General features: G+C 41.3%; 1 protein-coding gene across 42 annotated transcripts in view; it reads right to left on the minus strand.

The window, feature by feature from the left end:
- The window catches only part of LYPD6B (LY6/PLAUR domain containing 6B), a 238,395-nt gene that overhangs the window by 81,729 nt on the left and 141,807 nt on the right, over positions 1–14,859 (minus strand). For 9 of the 42 annotated variants that reach the window (XM_017342840.4, XM_089329159.1, XM_089329156.1 and 6 more), the window contains one exon: positions 10,207–10,322. The exons of the other annotated variants lie outside the window; for them this stretch is intronic. The gene's annotated coding sequence lies outside the window, so the exon portion shown is untranslated. The remainder of the gene's footprint in view (positions 1–10,206; positions 10,323–14,859) is intronic. 42 annotated transcript variants of the gene reach the window in all.

Below are 14,859 nucleotides of genomic sequence, written 5' to 3' on the forward strand. Positions count from 1 at the left end.
GAAAGTACTGAGTTCTCTGTCCCAAGTAATTATGTAAGCCTTCTTCGAAGGCATCAATAATATACATTTTGGAGATGGATGAGGCACTCAATTTGAATACTGAAATTTTAGCTACAACATTCATTGCAACCTCCACTTGTAATTAAGTTCATTCTCATTCATGCACAATCTGCCCCCCCCCACCCACACGCCATCCCCTCAAAGTCCCTCTGACTTTAACCTGTTTTCAAAGATACAAACCCCAACAAAGCATTTACCAATAGTTTTGCAATTTAATTTGGTAGAATGCACAGTCCTTTCTGTTACAGGCTGAACTGTGTGCTTTTCCACCCTCCAACTTCATATGTTGAAGTCTCAACCCCCAGAACCTCAGCAGGTAACTGTATTTTGGAGATAAGTTCTTCAATGAGGTAATTAACAAGAGGTCATGAAGGTGGCCCTAAGCCTATATGACTGAAGATATTATAAGAAGAAATGAGAACACAGACAAGGCAGATGGAAGGCAAGGTAAGGACACAGAAAGGTGGCCACCCTCTACAAGCCACGGGCACAGGCCTGAGAAGGAACTATGACCCCAACACTTTGATCTTGAACTTTTAGACTCCAGAACTGGGAGATAATAAAGTTCTATGGTTTAAGCCATCTCTTCTGTGGTAATTCATTATATCAGCCTGTGCAGGCTAATGTGTCCTCCCTTTGTCTTTCTCCTCTCATGGTTAAGATTCCCAGGGAAGGGGCCAGCGCTGCAGCTCACTTGGTTAATCCTCCGCCTGCGGCGCCGGCATCCCCTATGGGTGCAGGTTCTAGTCTCGGTTGCTCTCCTTCCAGTCCAGCTCTCTGCTGTGGCCCGGGAGGGCAGTGGAAGATGGCCCAAGTGCTTGGGCCCCTGCACCTGCATGGGAGATCAGGAAGAAGCACCTGGCTCCTGGCTTCGGATCGGTGCAGCGCCAGCCACAGTGGCCATTTGGGGAGTGAACAAACGGAAGGAAGACCTTTCTCTCTGTCTCTCTCACTGTCTATAACTCTACCTGTCAAATAAAAAAAATATTCCCAGGGAAGAGTCTGGAAAGGTCCAGGGACATTCCACCTCCTACCTCTTTCAAGGAACTCACTGTTATGAATACCCTTACCCTCATCCACAGTAATGACAAACCTCAGGAAGTGACAAACAGGAAACTCTCACAAATACCTTGAATATCCTACTCCAACACAGGGGATCACTGACTGCAACAAGCCCTCTGGTATCAATATTCTAGGACCTTGTTTCCTTTCCTAAATGCTCTGTGTTAACTAGAGGTTATCTTGCAAATAGCATCTTTAGTATGCTGATGCCAGAAACTGTGTCTGTATTTCTCTTTCCTCTATATATGGATGGCCCAGATCCCTAAGTAACCTCAGCTTACTCTAATCTCAGAAAAAAATAAAGAGCAGGAGGACAAAGTACCTTTCTCATTACAGAACTGAACCTGAGCCCAGGCAAGAGATTACTGGGGACAAAAGATGCCCAGTTGCCTCAAAACTTGATTTACAAATAATTGCTTTTACCTTCACGGGAAAAGTTCATAGAGAGTTGGATGGTATCAGATTGTCAGTGCTGGGAGCCATAAACACCACAGTTTAATTTTTACACTCTCCATACACAATGTTGGCCTATCAAATAGATATGCATAGGTCTAAGTCTGGGTCCTATGGCTCAGAGGGGATTGTACTGTATTCAGAAGGGAACTATAATGAGATGGACTACTGGAGGGAAGTCATGGGGATGATGATAGAGAGACCACATAACCTGTCCTAGTGTCCTAGTTCCATCAGCCTCCTGTCAAAGTCAATACAAGCTTGGCACAGCTCTGCCCAGAAGTATCCAGAAACAAAAGTGCAATTCCCTTTCATTATTAGAAGTAACGCCCTTGAGCACTCCCAAGTCAGCAACAAGGCCCTCTAGTTCTCCCAAGGCTGCAGGGCTGAGCCAGGTGTTCTTGTCCAGAGCACATTCCAGCCTCAGGGCACTGCTAACACTCTCACCTGCCAAGTCCCAGAAGTGGAAGAAAAAGGAAAGCAGACTGATGCAATTAGCCAGGTGAGCAGGGAACTTGTCAAACCATTTAGATAAGACAGTCCCTTGAATGTATGCAGTTCCCATTACCAGAGGGTGATCGTGCCTCCCCCACTGCTGTTTCTGTGGCCTGAAAAGCAAGCAGGATTTCTCAGCCCACAAATTCCAGGGTGCTGCTGTTAACTCAGCGCAAATCATGCCTCAAGTCCAGGGGCAATTTAACTTTAAAGGATCAAGGGACACACCCTGCTGAGTGTGACTTTGCCACAGAATCTCAAACTCCATGATGATTTTTTAAAAAATACAAGTACCCTATTAATTTATTTTAAAATCAACTAAGTTCCCTTAGCCAGTTCAATATTCCTTACATACCTTACCAATTGATTGCATATTAGTTTTGCGAAATGGTTTGGTTTCCATTATTGGATTGTGAACATTTCAAGAGTCCACAGGGATTCTTACTGTCTTGTACCCCTCATTCCCAGTGCCAGCATAGCATTAGGCACAAAATAGAAAGCCAGTGAGTGCTCAATTGCTGACTGTTTCTTGCTTTGGAAATAGTTCTCACCACAGGAAAGCAATCTTCTCTACCTACCTCTCTTTTCAACACCACCTCGCCTCCACCACAATTGCACCCCTACAACCAACATGAGCAGCAGGATCTTCACAATGAGTATACATCCTCCCAGTGGACATACAAAAAAGTGAAAACTGGAGAGAGTAAATTCTCATCTTCTGTTTTTAAATCTGAACATACCCCAGTTAGTTTCCCAGGAACTGCTGTAACAAATTAACATAAATTTGAAACCCCTATGGGATCTTGATCTTCCCATAGTTCTGAAGGTCCAAAGTCCAAAACCGACGTGTTAACATGGTTGGTTCAATATGGAGGCTCTGTGGGACAATTGCAGCCATGACTCTCTCCCCTGAGTTTCTGGTCATATTAGCAGTCTTTGCAGCCTTAGCTTATCACTATACAACTCCAGTCTCTGCCTTGCCTTTACATCCTTTCCTTTCTGTCTCTTTCTCTTGGTTTTTTTTTTTCTTTTGTTATTAATTTATTAGAGAGTCAGAGAGAGAGAAAGAGCTCTGTCATCCATGGTCCATTCCCAAAATGCCTACAATGGGTAAGGCTGAGTGGGCCCAAAGCCACGACCTGGGAACTCAATCCAGGTCTCCTTCATAGATGGTAGGAACCCAATTATTTGAACCAACCATTAATCCTGTCTTCCAAGATCTTCACTGGCTGGAAGCTGGAGTCAGGACCACAGCTGGGAATCAAACACAGGCACTTTGATGTGGAACACAGCTATCGAAAGCATCAATGCCAACTCCACCCTGTCTCTTTTTCAATTTTCTGTCTCCCCTGTCTTATCAGGACACTGGCCACTGGATCCAAGTGTCCCACTAAATCTAGGATGAACTCACTCAGAGATCCTTAACCTAATTATAGCTGCAAAGATCCTGGGGGTTAAGGTTTGGATATACCTTTAGAGGATAACTTATTTAATCCATTACAGTATCCAAAACCAGAACATATTGTTTTAAAACAAAAATCCATACCTAGGACAGGCATTTGGCAAGTGTTTAAGAAGCCACTTGGGGGCCGGCGCCGCGGCTCACTAGGCTAATCCTCCGCCTTGCGGCGCCGGCACACCGGGTTCTAGTCCCGGTCGGGGCACCGGATTCTGTCCCGGTTGCCCCTCTTCCAGGCCAGCCCTCTGCTGTGGCCAGGGAGTGCAGTGGAGGATGGCCCAGGTGCTTGGGCCCTGCATCCCATGGGAGACCAGGAAAAGCACCTGGCTCCTGGCTCCTGCCATCGGATCGGCGGGGTGCGCCGGCCGCAGCGCGCAGGCCACGGCAGCCATTGGAGGGTGAACCAACGGCAAAAGGAAGACCTTTCTCTCTGTCTCTCTCTCTCACTGTCCACTCTGCCTGTCAAAAAAAAAAAAAAAAAAGCCACTTGGGACATTCACATCCATGTCAGACTGCCTGGATTCCTGCAGCTTGCTTCTGATCCCAGCTTTCTGCCAGTGTGCATCCTAGGTGTTTTCTGCTATTCATGTGGGAGGCTGGATTGAGTTCCCAGCTCCTGATTTCAGCATGCCCCAGGTCTGGCTGTTCCAAGTACTTGGGAGTGAACCAGCGGATGGAAAACACCTCCCCCGCCCCCGTCTCTGTGCATGTGTGTGTGTGTGTGTGTGTCTATTCCTCTCTCTGTTTTGTCTGCCTTTCAAAGAAAATAAATATTTTTTGGAAAGCACACCTTCTTCCCAACACTCTTCTTCATATTAATGGAATTGCCATCCTCTTAGGACCCAGGCTGAACGCTTCAGTTATCTTCAAGGGTCTCAATAGCTCACCTCTCAATTCCTATCAGTTCCATAATCCACAATAAGGAAGTATAACTGGGTCAGCCCTGCCCTGCAAAACTGCTCATTCCTGATCCTCTTTCTGATATATGTCACATGCTCCAGTTTGGACCACATGTCTCACACCAAGTCATGGCTTCCTTCTTACTGCTCTTCTAGCTTCCTTTACTGACCATACCTTACACTTCACTGCTTTAAAAAGAGCCTATCATGCCATGACACTATCCAAAAAATTTCAGTAACACTGAATGAAATAAAGCCTAATCTCTACACAGGTAGGCATTCAGGTATACTAGAATGGGTCCCAAACCTATCCCCAAGCTTATTTTTCCACGTCTTCCCTCCATGTGGTATAGGCTCCAAAGTTGATTGTTCATAAGTAGATCCCCAAGCCTCCAAATCTTTAAAGTCTCTCTGCCTGGCATTTAGTTATTAACTGAAGAAGGCCTAACCTCAATCTATATCTCCTTATTACACAGAAAGGCTTAACTCAAAAAAAATAGCATATCTATGTCATTAACCTCATTGGATTCCTCCTTCTTCCGAGATTGAATTGCATTCCAGGCAGTCTCCTCCTTTACAGGACTTAGTGCTTCTCCTTATAGCATTAGTCATGAACTTCATGACAGGACATGGATAAACTCTGCACTGTTCATGTTCATCTCCCCTAGGATCTAGCATAGTGTACTACATACTACCTTGCTGCTAAGTATTTGATCACTAAAAGATCTATACAGTAAGTGAATAATTCAGTCCTTGTTCTCAAACAACTTACATTTAAGGCCACTAGAGAATGAGATAAGCACAAAAGTGAATGGCAGTGACTCACAGTACAATATCACAAACATTATAAGAAAATATAAATGAAACCATGAAAAGCACCAAAAAGAGAAGTCAAAATAAGTTTTGCAGAAGAAGTCAAATTTGAGATAGATCCTGAAGGTTAAACAATATTTTGATAAGCAAATATTGAAGACACAGAACAAACTAAAAATAAATGACATGTTCCAAGTACAATAAACAGCAGAGTTCCCTGGCACAGCAGCTGAGTAAATGGGGAGTAATTAGGTGAGTCTAGAAAGTTGGGTCAGCATTTGTAATGCCATGCTAAGGAATGTGAAATTGAGTCTGTGCAAGATGGGAGCAAGAGAAGGCTTTGGAACACAGATATCGGGGGGCACATCTGCATTTTCAGATGATCACAGACGCCAAACTGGATGTAAGCAGAATCATCTCAAGAGTTTCAAAGTAGCTTCATATATACAAAAAACTATTGATAACAATATAAGCGTTCTCCATTCATAATAAAAACATGTTGATGCTATGCTTTATAATTTCTAGGAGAAATAAACTATCTCTATTAAATGTCTTCTTCCCTGCCCCAGAAAAAAAAAACCACTTTAATGATTATCTTTCTAGTAAATATTTATACAGATATATATGTATATATTCATAAAGTTATACTCGCTGTTTTGTACTGTTAAAATTACATAAACAATACACTTAGTAAATATTGTTCTAAATTTGCTTTCTTCTCTGTCAAGCATTATTAAAAATTCAGATTCCTGCATCCCACTTAGATTTAATTCACTATAATCACTGAACTCAGTGAAGGTATCCACCAATAGGCTATTTAAAAAAAAATTCTAGCTCATTTTGAAATAATAGATCTGCTTTGGGAGTCACTGGCATAGAAGTTAAACATGAAGAGAGAAGTAGAGGTAGGAAGAGCAGTAAGAATGTTTTGAAATAATTCAAGCAAGAGGTGATGAGATCCTAAGCAAGGGCAGCAGTGATGGAAACCAAAGGCAGGGGCAGATTCTGAGCCACCATGAGGACTTTATAACTAATTAGATTCTGGGGTGAGAAAAGGTAGTAGCTAAGAAATGGCCTTAAGGAAATTGAATTGCAGGACAATGATACAAAAACGTATAACACAGGAGGAAGAAAAGGCTGTAGGAGATAAAACTGACTAGGTTTTAGATGTATGAATTTGAGGTTCAGCAAGGCCTTTTTGTAAATATTTCTAACAGGTGTGTGACTATTGGGCTCATGGTGCAGACCCAGGATTTCCTACTTAGAGGCAACAACTGTTCACATGGACATTGATTTATCTTCCTCAGAAGGGAGAGAAGGGAGCTCAGGGCAAGTCCTTTTGAGATCCACAGATCTAGCAGAGAGCAGATGAAGTAGATCTCAGATGAGCCAAGCTGATGAAACTCACTTTTCTTTGATAAATAATTTTTAAAAGGCTACATTGACATGGTTAAATCCCTAAGATCCTCAGCTCTTTAGGGAGCCATTAAATGGCAAGTTTCATTGCCTCCAAAAGTCTCTTGAACTTAATGAAGCTTATGTCAAGCAATAAGTTTTTATTTTTATCTTTTAATTCCATTTAATTTTCACACTTTGATATCTCTATATAAATATATGTAAAATCTTCATTACAGACAATTTCCTACATAAATTGGAGGAACACAGTGGCCCACAGTGGAGGGCGAAGATGCACACAACTTAGGACCCCACTAGTCGAGAACCTCCACACCAGTGTTGGAGAGCAAAGTGAGACCCGACTGCAGCAGCCCAAGACACTGGTGAAAAAGCTGCAGGAAAAGCCTAGAGGGAATCTGGCTTGGATGGCAGATTGTATACCAATTTAGAGGAGAAAAAATAAAGGAGGGGCACTTTTCTCTCTCCTAGTCATCCTGCAAAAGCATCCTGTAACAAGCTGATAGAAAGCAGGTACCATTTTGGACATACGTAATAGCTGCGCTAGGTTATCTCTGTGCCCAGCAACCAGCCAAGTGGAGACTCCTGAGTCCAGTGGGCAGGACAGACAGGAGACTGGGTGCTCGTGACTGTGGGAGGCTTGTGTTCAGGGACTGTGAAAACACTGAGGCTGCATGGGAGGACTTAGGATGTGGCTGGAATTTTGGGCAGTCACTGTAATAGGCTCCACACAATCAGGGCTCCATGATTACCTGGCAAGAGACATTGCTGGGGAATCTGAGCTTACACTGAGAACTACATAGTCCCTTTGTGTGGTCCTTATGGCAGAGCGGACAAATAATATACTCACTGGGGCTACTGCCCAAGCATTGGTCTCCTTAGAGGAGAGGAGTTCAGCTGAGTCTACGCCAACAGACAAGAAAAAGCCTCCCATCTGACAAAAAAAAAAACAACTCTGCTAAACCTGGGTGTGTCACCTCAGACAGGCCCTTCACCCTGCAGCACTGGCAGAGCTCCCTGGCCACTCCCACCACATGCCTCTAGGTGTTCCCTGAAAGCAGACACTCCACTTATCCACACATAGTCCAAAGATAAAAGCCACCACAGTGAAAAATCAAAGAAACCAATGTATAACCCCACAAATGCCAAATAACAAACACCCCAATGCAAGAAATACAAACAAGGAAGACTACATGACACTTCCAAAAGAACACAACACCTCAATACTAGATTGTGAAGAGGATGAGACTGAAGAAATTTCAGAAATGGAATTCAGAAGATTGATCATAGGATTACTTAATGTAATCAGAGGCAAATGCACGAACTAATGAAATCCATACATGACAGGACAGAAAATTTCTCCCACAAAATTGAGATCTTAAAGAGAAATCAAAATGAAAACTTGGAAATGAAAAACTTGATAGAACAAATAAAAAACACAATGGAGAGCCTTAACAACAGAATCTGTGAAGCTGAATAAAGAATATCCAATTTAGAAGAAAAACCACAGGAAACTATAGAATCAGGCCAAACACAAGAAGATGTATCAGAAAACTAAAAGACACTGTTGGTAATCTACAGGATACTATCAAACAACCCAACATATGGGTTCTAGGAGTTCCTGAAGGTGTGGAAAGAGAGAAAGGATTAGAAGGTCTTTTTAGTGAAATAATAGCAGAAATGTCGCCAATTTGGAGAAAGAAAGGGGTATCCAAATACACGAAGCACATTGAACTCCTAATAGACAGGACCAGAAAATATCTTTACCACAACACATTATATATATTATAGTCAAGCTTTCAAGAGTTAAAACATAAAGGCCGGTGCCATGGCTCACTTGGTTAATCCTCCACCTGCAGCACTAGCATCCCATATGGGCGCCGGGTTCTAGTCCCCGTTGCTCCTCTTCCAGTCCAGCTCTCTGCTATAGCCCAGGAGGGCATGGAGGATGGCCCAAGTTCTTGGGCCCCTGCATCCAGAAGAGAGACCAGGAAGACGCACCTGGCTCCTGGCTTCAGATCAGTGCAGCGCTGGCAGTGGCAGCCATTTGGGGAGTGAATCAATGGAAGGAAGACCTTTCTCTCTGTCTCTCTCTCTCTGTCTATATGTCTATAACTCTACCTGTCAAATAAAGAAAAAATAAATAAATAAATAAAAGATTCTAAAATGTGCATGAGAGAAATGCCAGATTACTTTCAGAAGATCTCCAATTAGAGTCACAGCAGACTTCTCATCAGAAAACCTATAGGCTAGGAGAGAAGATACTCCAAGTCTTAAGAGAAAAAAACTTTTAAACCAGAATACTATACCCTGAAAAGACCTCATTTATGAATGAAGGTGAAATAAAGACCTTCCATGACAAAAAAATGAAAGAATTTGACCAACCAGCCAGCCCTGCAAGAAGATGCTTAAGGCTATGCTACACACAGAAACATAGAAACATGGTCATCACCATGGAAGAAGGTAAAGGAAGGCAAGCTCCCAGTAAAAGTACACAGAAAATCCAAAGTAAAAAATAGGAATATTTTTGGAAAAATGACAGGGAAAGTCCTTACTAATCAATAGTCGCCTTGGATATAAAAGGCCTTAACTATCCAGTTAAAAGACATATACTGGCTGACTAGATTAAAAAATAAAACCCATGTATTTGCTGCCTACAAGAAACACATCTCACCAACAAAGATGTATTAAGACTGAAAGTGAAAAGATAGAAAAAGATATTCCATGCTAACAGAAACCAAAAAAGAGCTGGTGTAGCCATTTTAATAGCAGACAAAATAGACTTTGTCTCTTTTAACAGATTTTGTGATAAAGAAATATAGTATGTAATAACTAAGGGAACAATTCAAAAGGAAGATGTGACTATTATAAATGTATATGCTTTTAATTACAGGGCACCTGGCTGTTTAAAAGAAATGTGAAGGGATTTAGAGGGGACATAGACTCTAATACGATAGTAATAGGGAACCTCAATACCCCACTTTCAGCAATGGACAGATCAACCAGACAGAAAATCAGCAAGGAGGGGGCCAGTGCTGTGGTTATGCCCTGGCCTGAAGCACTGGCATCCCATATGAGCGCCAGTTCAGGACCCGGCTGCTCCACTTCTGATCCAGCTCTCTGCTATGGCCTGGGAAAGCAGTGGAATATGGCCCAAGTCCTTGGGCCCCTGCACTCATATGGGAGATCTGGAAGAAACACCTGGCTCCTGGCTTAAGATCAGCACAGCTCTGGCCATTGCAGCCAACTGGGGAGTGAACCATCAGATGAAAGACCTCTCTCTCTCTCTCTCTCTCTCTCTCTGCCTCTCCTCATTCTGTGTAACTCTGACTTTCAAATAAATAAATAAATCTTTTTTTAAAAAAAATCAGCAAGAAAACAGATAAGTTAATTAATACTATAACCAAATGGTCCTACCAGATATCTACAGAACTTTTCATCCTACAGTTGCAGAATGCACATTCTTCTCAACAGTGCATGGACTTTCTCTAGGATTGACCACATGCTAGGCCATAAAGCAAGTCAGCACATTTAAAATAATCAAAATCATACCAAGTATCTTCTCAGATCACAATGCAATGAAGTTGGAAATCAGCAACTCAGGAATCTATAGAACATATGCTCACACATGGAGACCAAACAATATGCTCCTGAATGATCAGTGGATCCTAGAAGAAATCAAAAGGGAATTTCTGGAAATAACTGAAGCTAAAACAACATATCAAAACTTTGGGATACAGCAAAAGCAGTCTTAAGAGGAAAATTTATAGCAATAGGTTCCTACATCAAGAAACTGGAAAGGGCCGGCACCACGGCTCAATAGGCTAATCCTCCGCCTGCGGTGCCGGCACACCAGGTTCTAGTCCCGGTTGGGGCGCCGGATTCTGTCCCGGTTGCCCCTCTTCCAGGCCAGCTCTCTGCTGTGGCCTGGGAGTGCAGTGGAGGATGGCCCAAGTCCTTGGACCCTGCACCCGCACGGGAGACCAGGAGAAGCACCTGGCTCCTGGCTTCGGATCAGTGCAATGTGCTGGCCGCAGCAGCCATTGGAGGGTGAACCAATGGCAAAAGGAAGACCTTTCTCTCTGTCTCTCTCTCTCTCTCACTGTCCACTCTGCCTGTCAAAAAAAAAAAGAAGAAGAAAAGAAAAGAAACTGGAAAGGTACCAAATCAATGAGCTATCAGTGCATCTTAAGGATCTAGAAAAACAACAACAAACCAAACCCAAAACTACTAGGAGAAAAGAAATAATTAAAATTAGAGAAGAAATCAACAAAACACAATACAAAATATAAGCAAAATGAAGAGCTGTTTTTTTTGAAAAAATAAACAAAATTGACACACCATTGGCCCAACTTACCAAAAAAAAAAGGAGAGAGAAGACCCAAATCAATAAAATTAAAGATGAAAAATGAAATGTAAAAACAAACTTCACAGAAATAAAAAGAATCATCCGAAACTACTACAAAGAGCTGTATGCCAACAAACTGGGAAACCTAGAAGAAATGGATAGATTCCTGGACATATGCAATCTACATAAATTGAGCCTTGAAGACATAGAAAACCTAAACAGACCTATAATCAAGAGGAAAATTGAATCACTGATAAAGACTCTTCCAACAAAGAAAAGCCCATGACCTGATAGCTTCACTGCTGAATTCTACCAGACATTTAAAGAATTAATTCCAATTCTTCTCAAGCTATTCAAACAAATTGAAAGGGAGGAAATCCTCCCAAACTCCTACTAAGAAGCTTGCATCACCTTAATTCCTAAGCCATAAAAAGATACAACAGAGAAAGAGAACTACAGACCAATTTCCCTGATGTACATAGATGCAAAAATCCTCAGCAAAATACTAGCCAATCAAATCTAACAACACATCAGAAAGATCACTCACGTGGACAAAGTGAGATTTATCCATAGTATGCAAGGATGGTTCAACATTCACAAATGAATCAATGTGATACTTCACATTAACAAAATGAAGAACAAAAACCATATGATTATCTTAATAGATGCAGAGAAAGCATTTGATAAAAAACAATACCCTTTCATGATGAAAGCTCTAAGTTAACTAGGTATAGAAGGAACATTCTTCAATACAATCAAGGCAATTTATGACAAACCCATGGCCAGCATCCTACTGAATGAGGAAAAGTTAGAATAATTCCCACTGAGACCTGAACCAGACAAGGATGCCCACTCTCACCATTGCTATTCAATATAGTCCTGGAAGTTTTAGCCAGAGCCATTAGACAAGTAAAAGAAATCAAAGGGATTCAGATCAGTAAGGATGAAGTCAAACTATACTTATTTGCAGATGATGTTTTATATATAGGGGAACCAAAAGAATCCACTAGGAGACTACTGGAACTCACAAAAGAGTTTGGTAAACTAGAGGATATAAAATCAGTACACCAAAATCAACTGCCTTTGTATACACAGACAATGCCATGGCTGAAAAAGAACTTATAAGAGCAATCCCACTCACAACAGCTACCAAAAAAATCAAATATCTTGGAATAAATTTAACCAAGGATGTCAAAGATCTCTATGATGATAACTACAAAACATTAAATAAAGAAACAGAAGAAAATTAAAAAATGGGAAAAATATTCTATGTTCATGGACTAGAATAATCAACATCATCAAAATGTCCATTCTTCCAAAAGCTATTTACAAACTCAATGCAATATCAATGAAAATACCAAAGATATTCTTTTCAGATCTAGAAAAAATTATGTTGAAATTCATATGGAAATACAGGAGACCTTGAATAGCTAAAGCAATCTTACACAACAAAAACAAAGTTGTAGGTATCACAATACCAGATTTTAAGACATACTACAAGGAAGTTGTAATCAAAACAGCCTGTACTGGTACAAAACAGATGGGTAGACCAATGCAACAGAACAAAATGCCAGAAATCAACGCAAGCATCCACAACCAATTTATATTTGACAAAGGGGCTGAAACCAATCCCTGGAGCAAGGATAGTCTCCTCAACAAATGGTGCTGGGAAAACTGGATTTCCACATGCAGGAGTATGAAGCAAGATCCTTGTCTTACACCTTACACAAAAATCCAATCAAAACAGATTAATGACCTAAATCTACATTCTGATACCATCAAATTACTGGAGAACATTGGGAAAACCCTGCAAGACATTGGAGCAGGCAAAGAATTCTTGGAAAAGACCCCAGCAGCACAGGTAATCAAAGCCAAAATCAACAAATGGGATTACACAAATTAGAAGCTTCTGAATTGCAAAAGACACACTCAGGAAAGTGAGAAGGCAACAGAGAGAAAGGGAGAAATTATTTCCAAATGATGTAACTGATAAAGAATTAATAACCAGAACATATAAATATATCAAGAAACTCCACCACAACAAAACAACCAGTTAAGAAATGGGCAAAGAACTTAAACAGACATTTTTCAAAAGAGGAGATCCAAATGTCCAACAGACACATAAAAAAATGCTCAGGATCACTAGCCATCAGGAAAATGCAAATCAAAACCACAATGGGGTTTCACCTCACCCCACTTAGAATGGCTTTCATACAGAAATCAACAAACAACAAATGCGGGTGAAGATGTGGGGAGAAAGTTACCTAATTCACTGTTGGTGGGAGCATAAACTGGTAAAATCACTATGGAAATCAATTTGTAGATACCTCAGAAATCTGAATATAGACCTACCATAAGACCCAGCCATCCTACTCCCTGGAATTTACTCAAGGGAAATGAAATCAGCAAACAAAAAGTTATCTGCACCCCCATGTTTGTTGCAGCTCAATTCATAATAGTTAAGACATGGAATCAACCTAAATCCTGTCAACTGAAGACTGGATAAAGAAATTATGGGATATATACTCTATGGAATACTATACAGAGGTTAAAATTCAGTCATTTGTAATAAAATGGATGAATCTGGAAAAATTACACTTAGTGAAATAAGCCAGACTCAATGGGACAAATATCACATTCTCCTTGATCTGTGATAACTAACAGAACACCTAAAAGTAAATCTGTAGAAGTGAAATTGACACTTTGAGGAGCAATGACTTGAACAACCCTTGTCTTGATTATTGAAGAACAGATTTTTTGGTTTTTGTTTTTGTTTTTCTTAATGGAGAATGGGACTGGGAATCGAAGGAGGAGGAGGTGGTGGGGTGGGAGGGTGGGTATGATGGGAAGAATCACTGTATTCCTAAAGTTGTACATATAAATTTGTATTCATTAAATAAAGTTTCTTTGGGGGAAAAAATCAGTGGAAAGATTTGAAGATGAGGTCAAAGAAATCTTTCAGATAGTAGGACAGCTTGTGAAGAAAAGCAAGAGGCACAGATCAGCACAAGGAGTCCTGGAAACAACCAAAGGGAAGAAAACACAAGAAAGAAATAATCAACTCAACAATTTTTATTTAAATTTCCGTAACTAAGGATTGACATTGTGGTGCAGTGGGTTAAGCCACTGCCTAACAGGAGACCTTCTTAAAGAGTTAAGTCCCAGCTGTTCCACTTCTGATTCAGTTCCCTGCTGATTTGCTTGGGAAAGCAGAGCAAAGTGGCCCAAATGCCTGGGAACCTGCTACCAACATGGGAATCCCAGATAAAATTTCTGGCTCTCAGCTTAGGTCTGGCCCAGCCCTTGCTGTTGTAGCTATTTGGGGAGTGAAGCACTGGAAGGAAAATCACTTGCTCTTTCTCTCCCTCCCTCTCTAACTCTGTCAAATAAATAAAATATTTAAAAAAATTTCCAGAATGAAATTACAAGAGTCTCCACAATGAAAGGCTTCAGAGAAGTTCCAACAAGATAAATGCCAAAAAATAAAAAATTAAGAAACCTCACAGAGGAAAAAGAGAAGCTTCCAAAAGTTTCCAGAGGGGCCGGAGCTGTGTTGTAGCAGGTAAAGCTGCTGCTTGCAGTGCTGGCATCCCATGTGGGCACTGGTTCTAGTCCCAGCTGCCCCACTTCCAATTCAGCTCTCTGCTATGGCCTGGAAAAGCAGTAGAAGATAGCTCAAGTCTTTGGGCCCCTGCACCTGTGTAGGAGATCCAGAAGAAGCTCCTGGCTTCAGACAGGCCCAGATCCAACTGTCACAGCCATTTGGAGGAGTAAACCAGCGGATGGGATATTCTCTCTCTCTCCCTCTCCCTCCCTCTCTCTTTCTTTCTCTGCCTCTCCCACTCTAAATCAAACTT

This window comes from Oryctolagus cuniculus, chromosome 3 (assembly GCF_051225735.1).
Source record: "Oryctolagus cuniculus isolate XC-2025 breed Fujian yellow rabbit chromosome 3, ASM5122573v1, whole genome shotgun sequence".
Lineage (NCBI taxonomy): Eukaryota > Metazoa > Chordata > Mammalia > Lagomorpha > Leporidae > Oryctolagus > Oryctolagus cuniculus.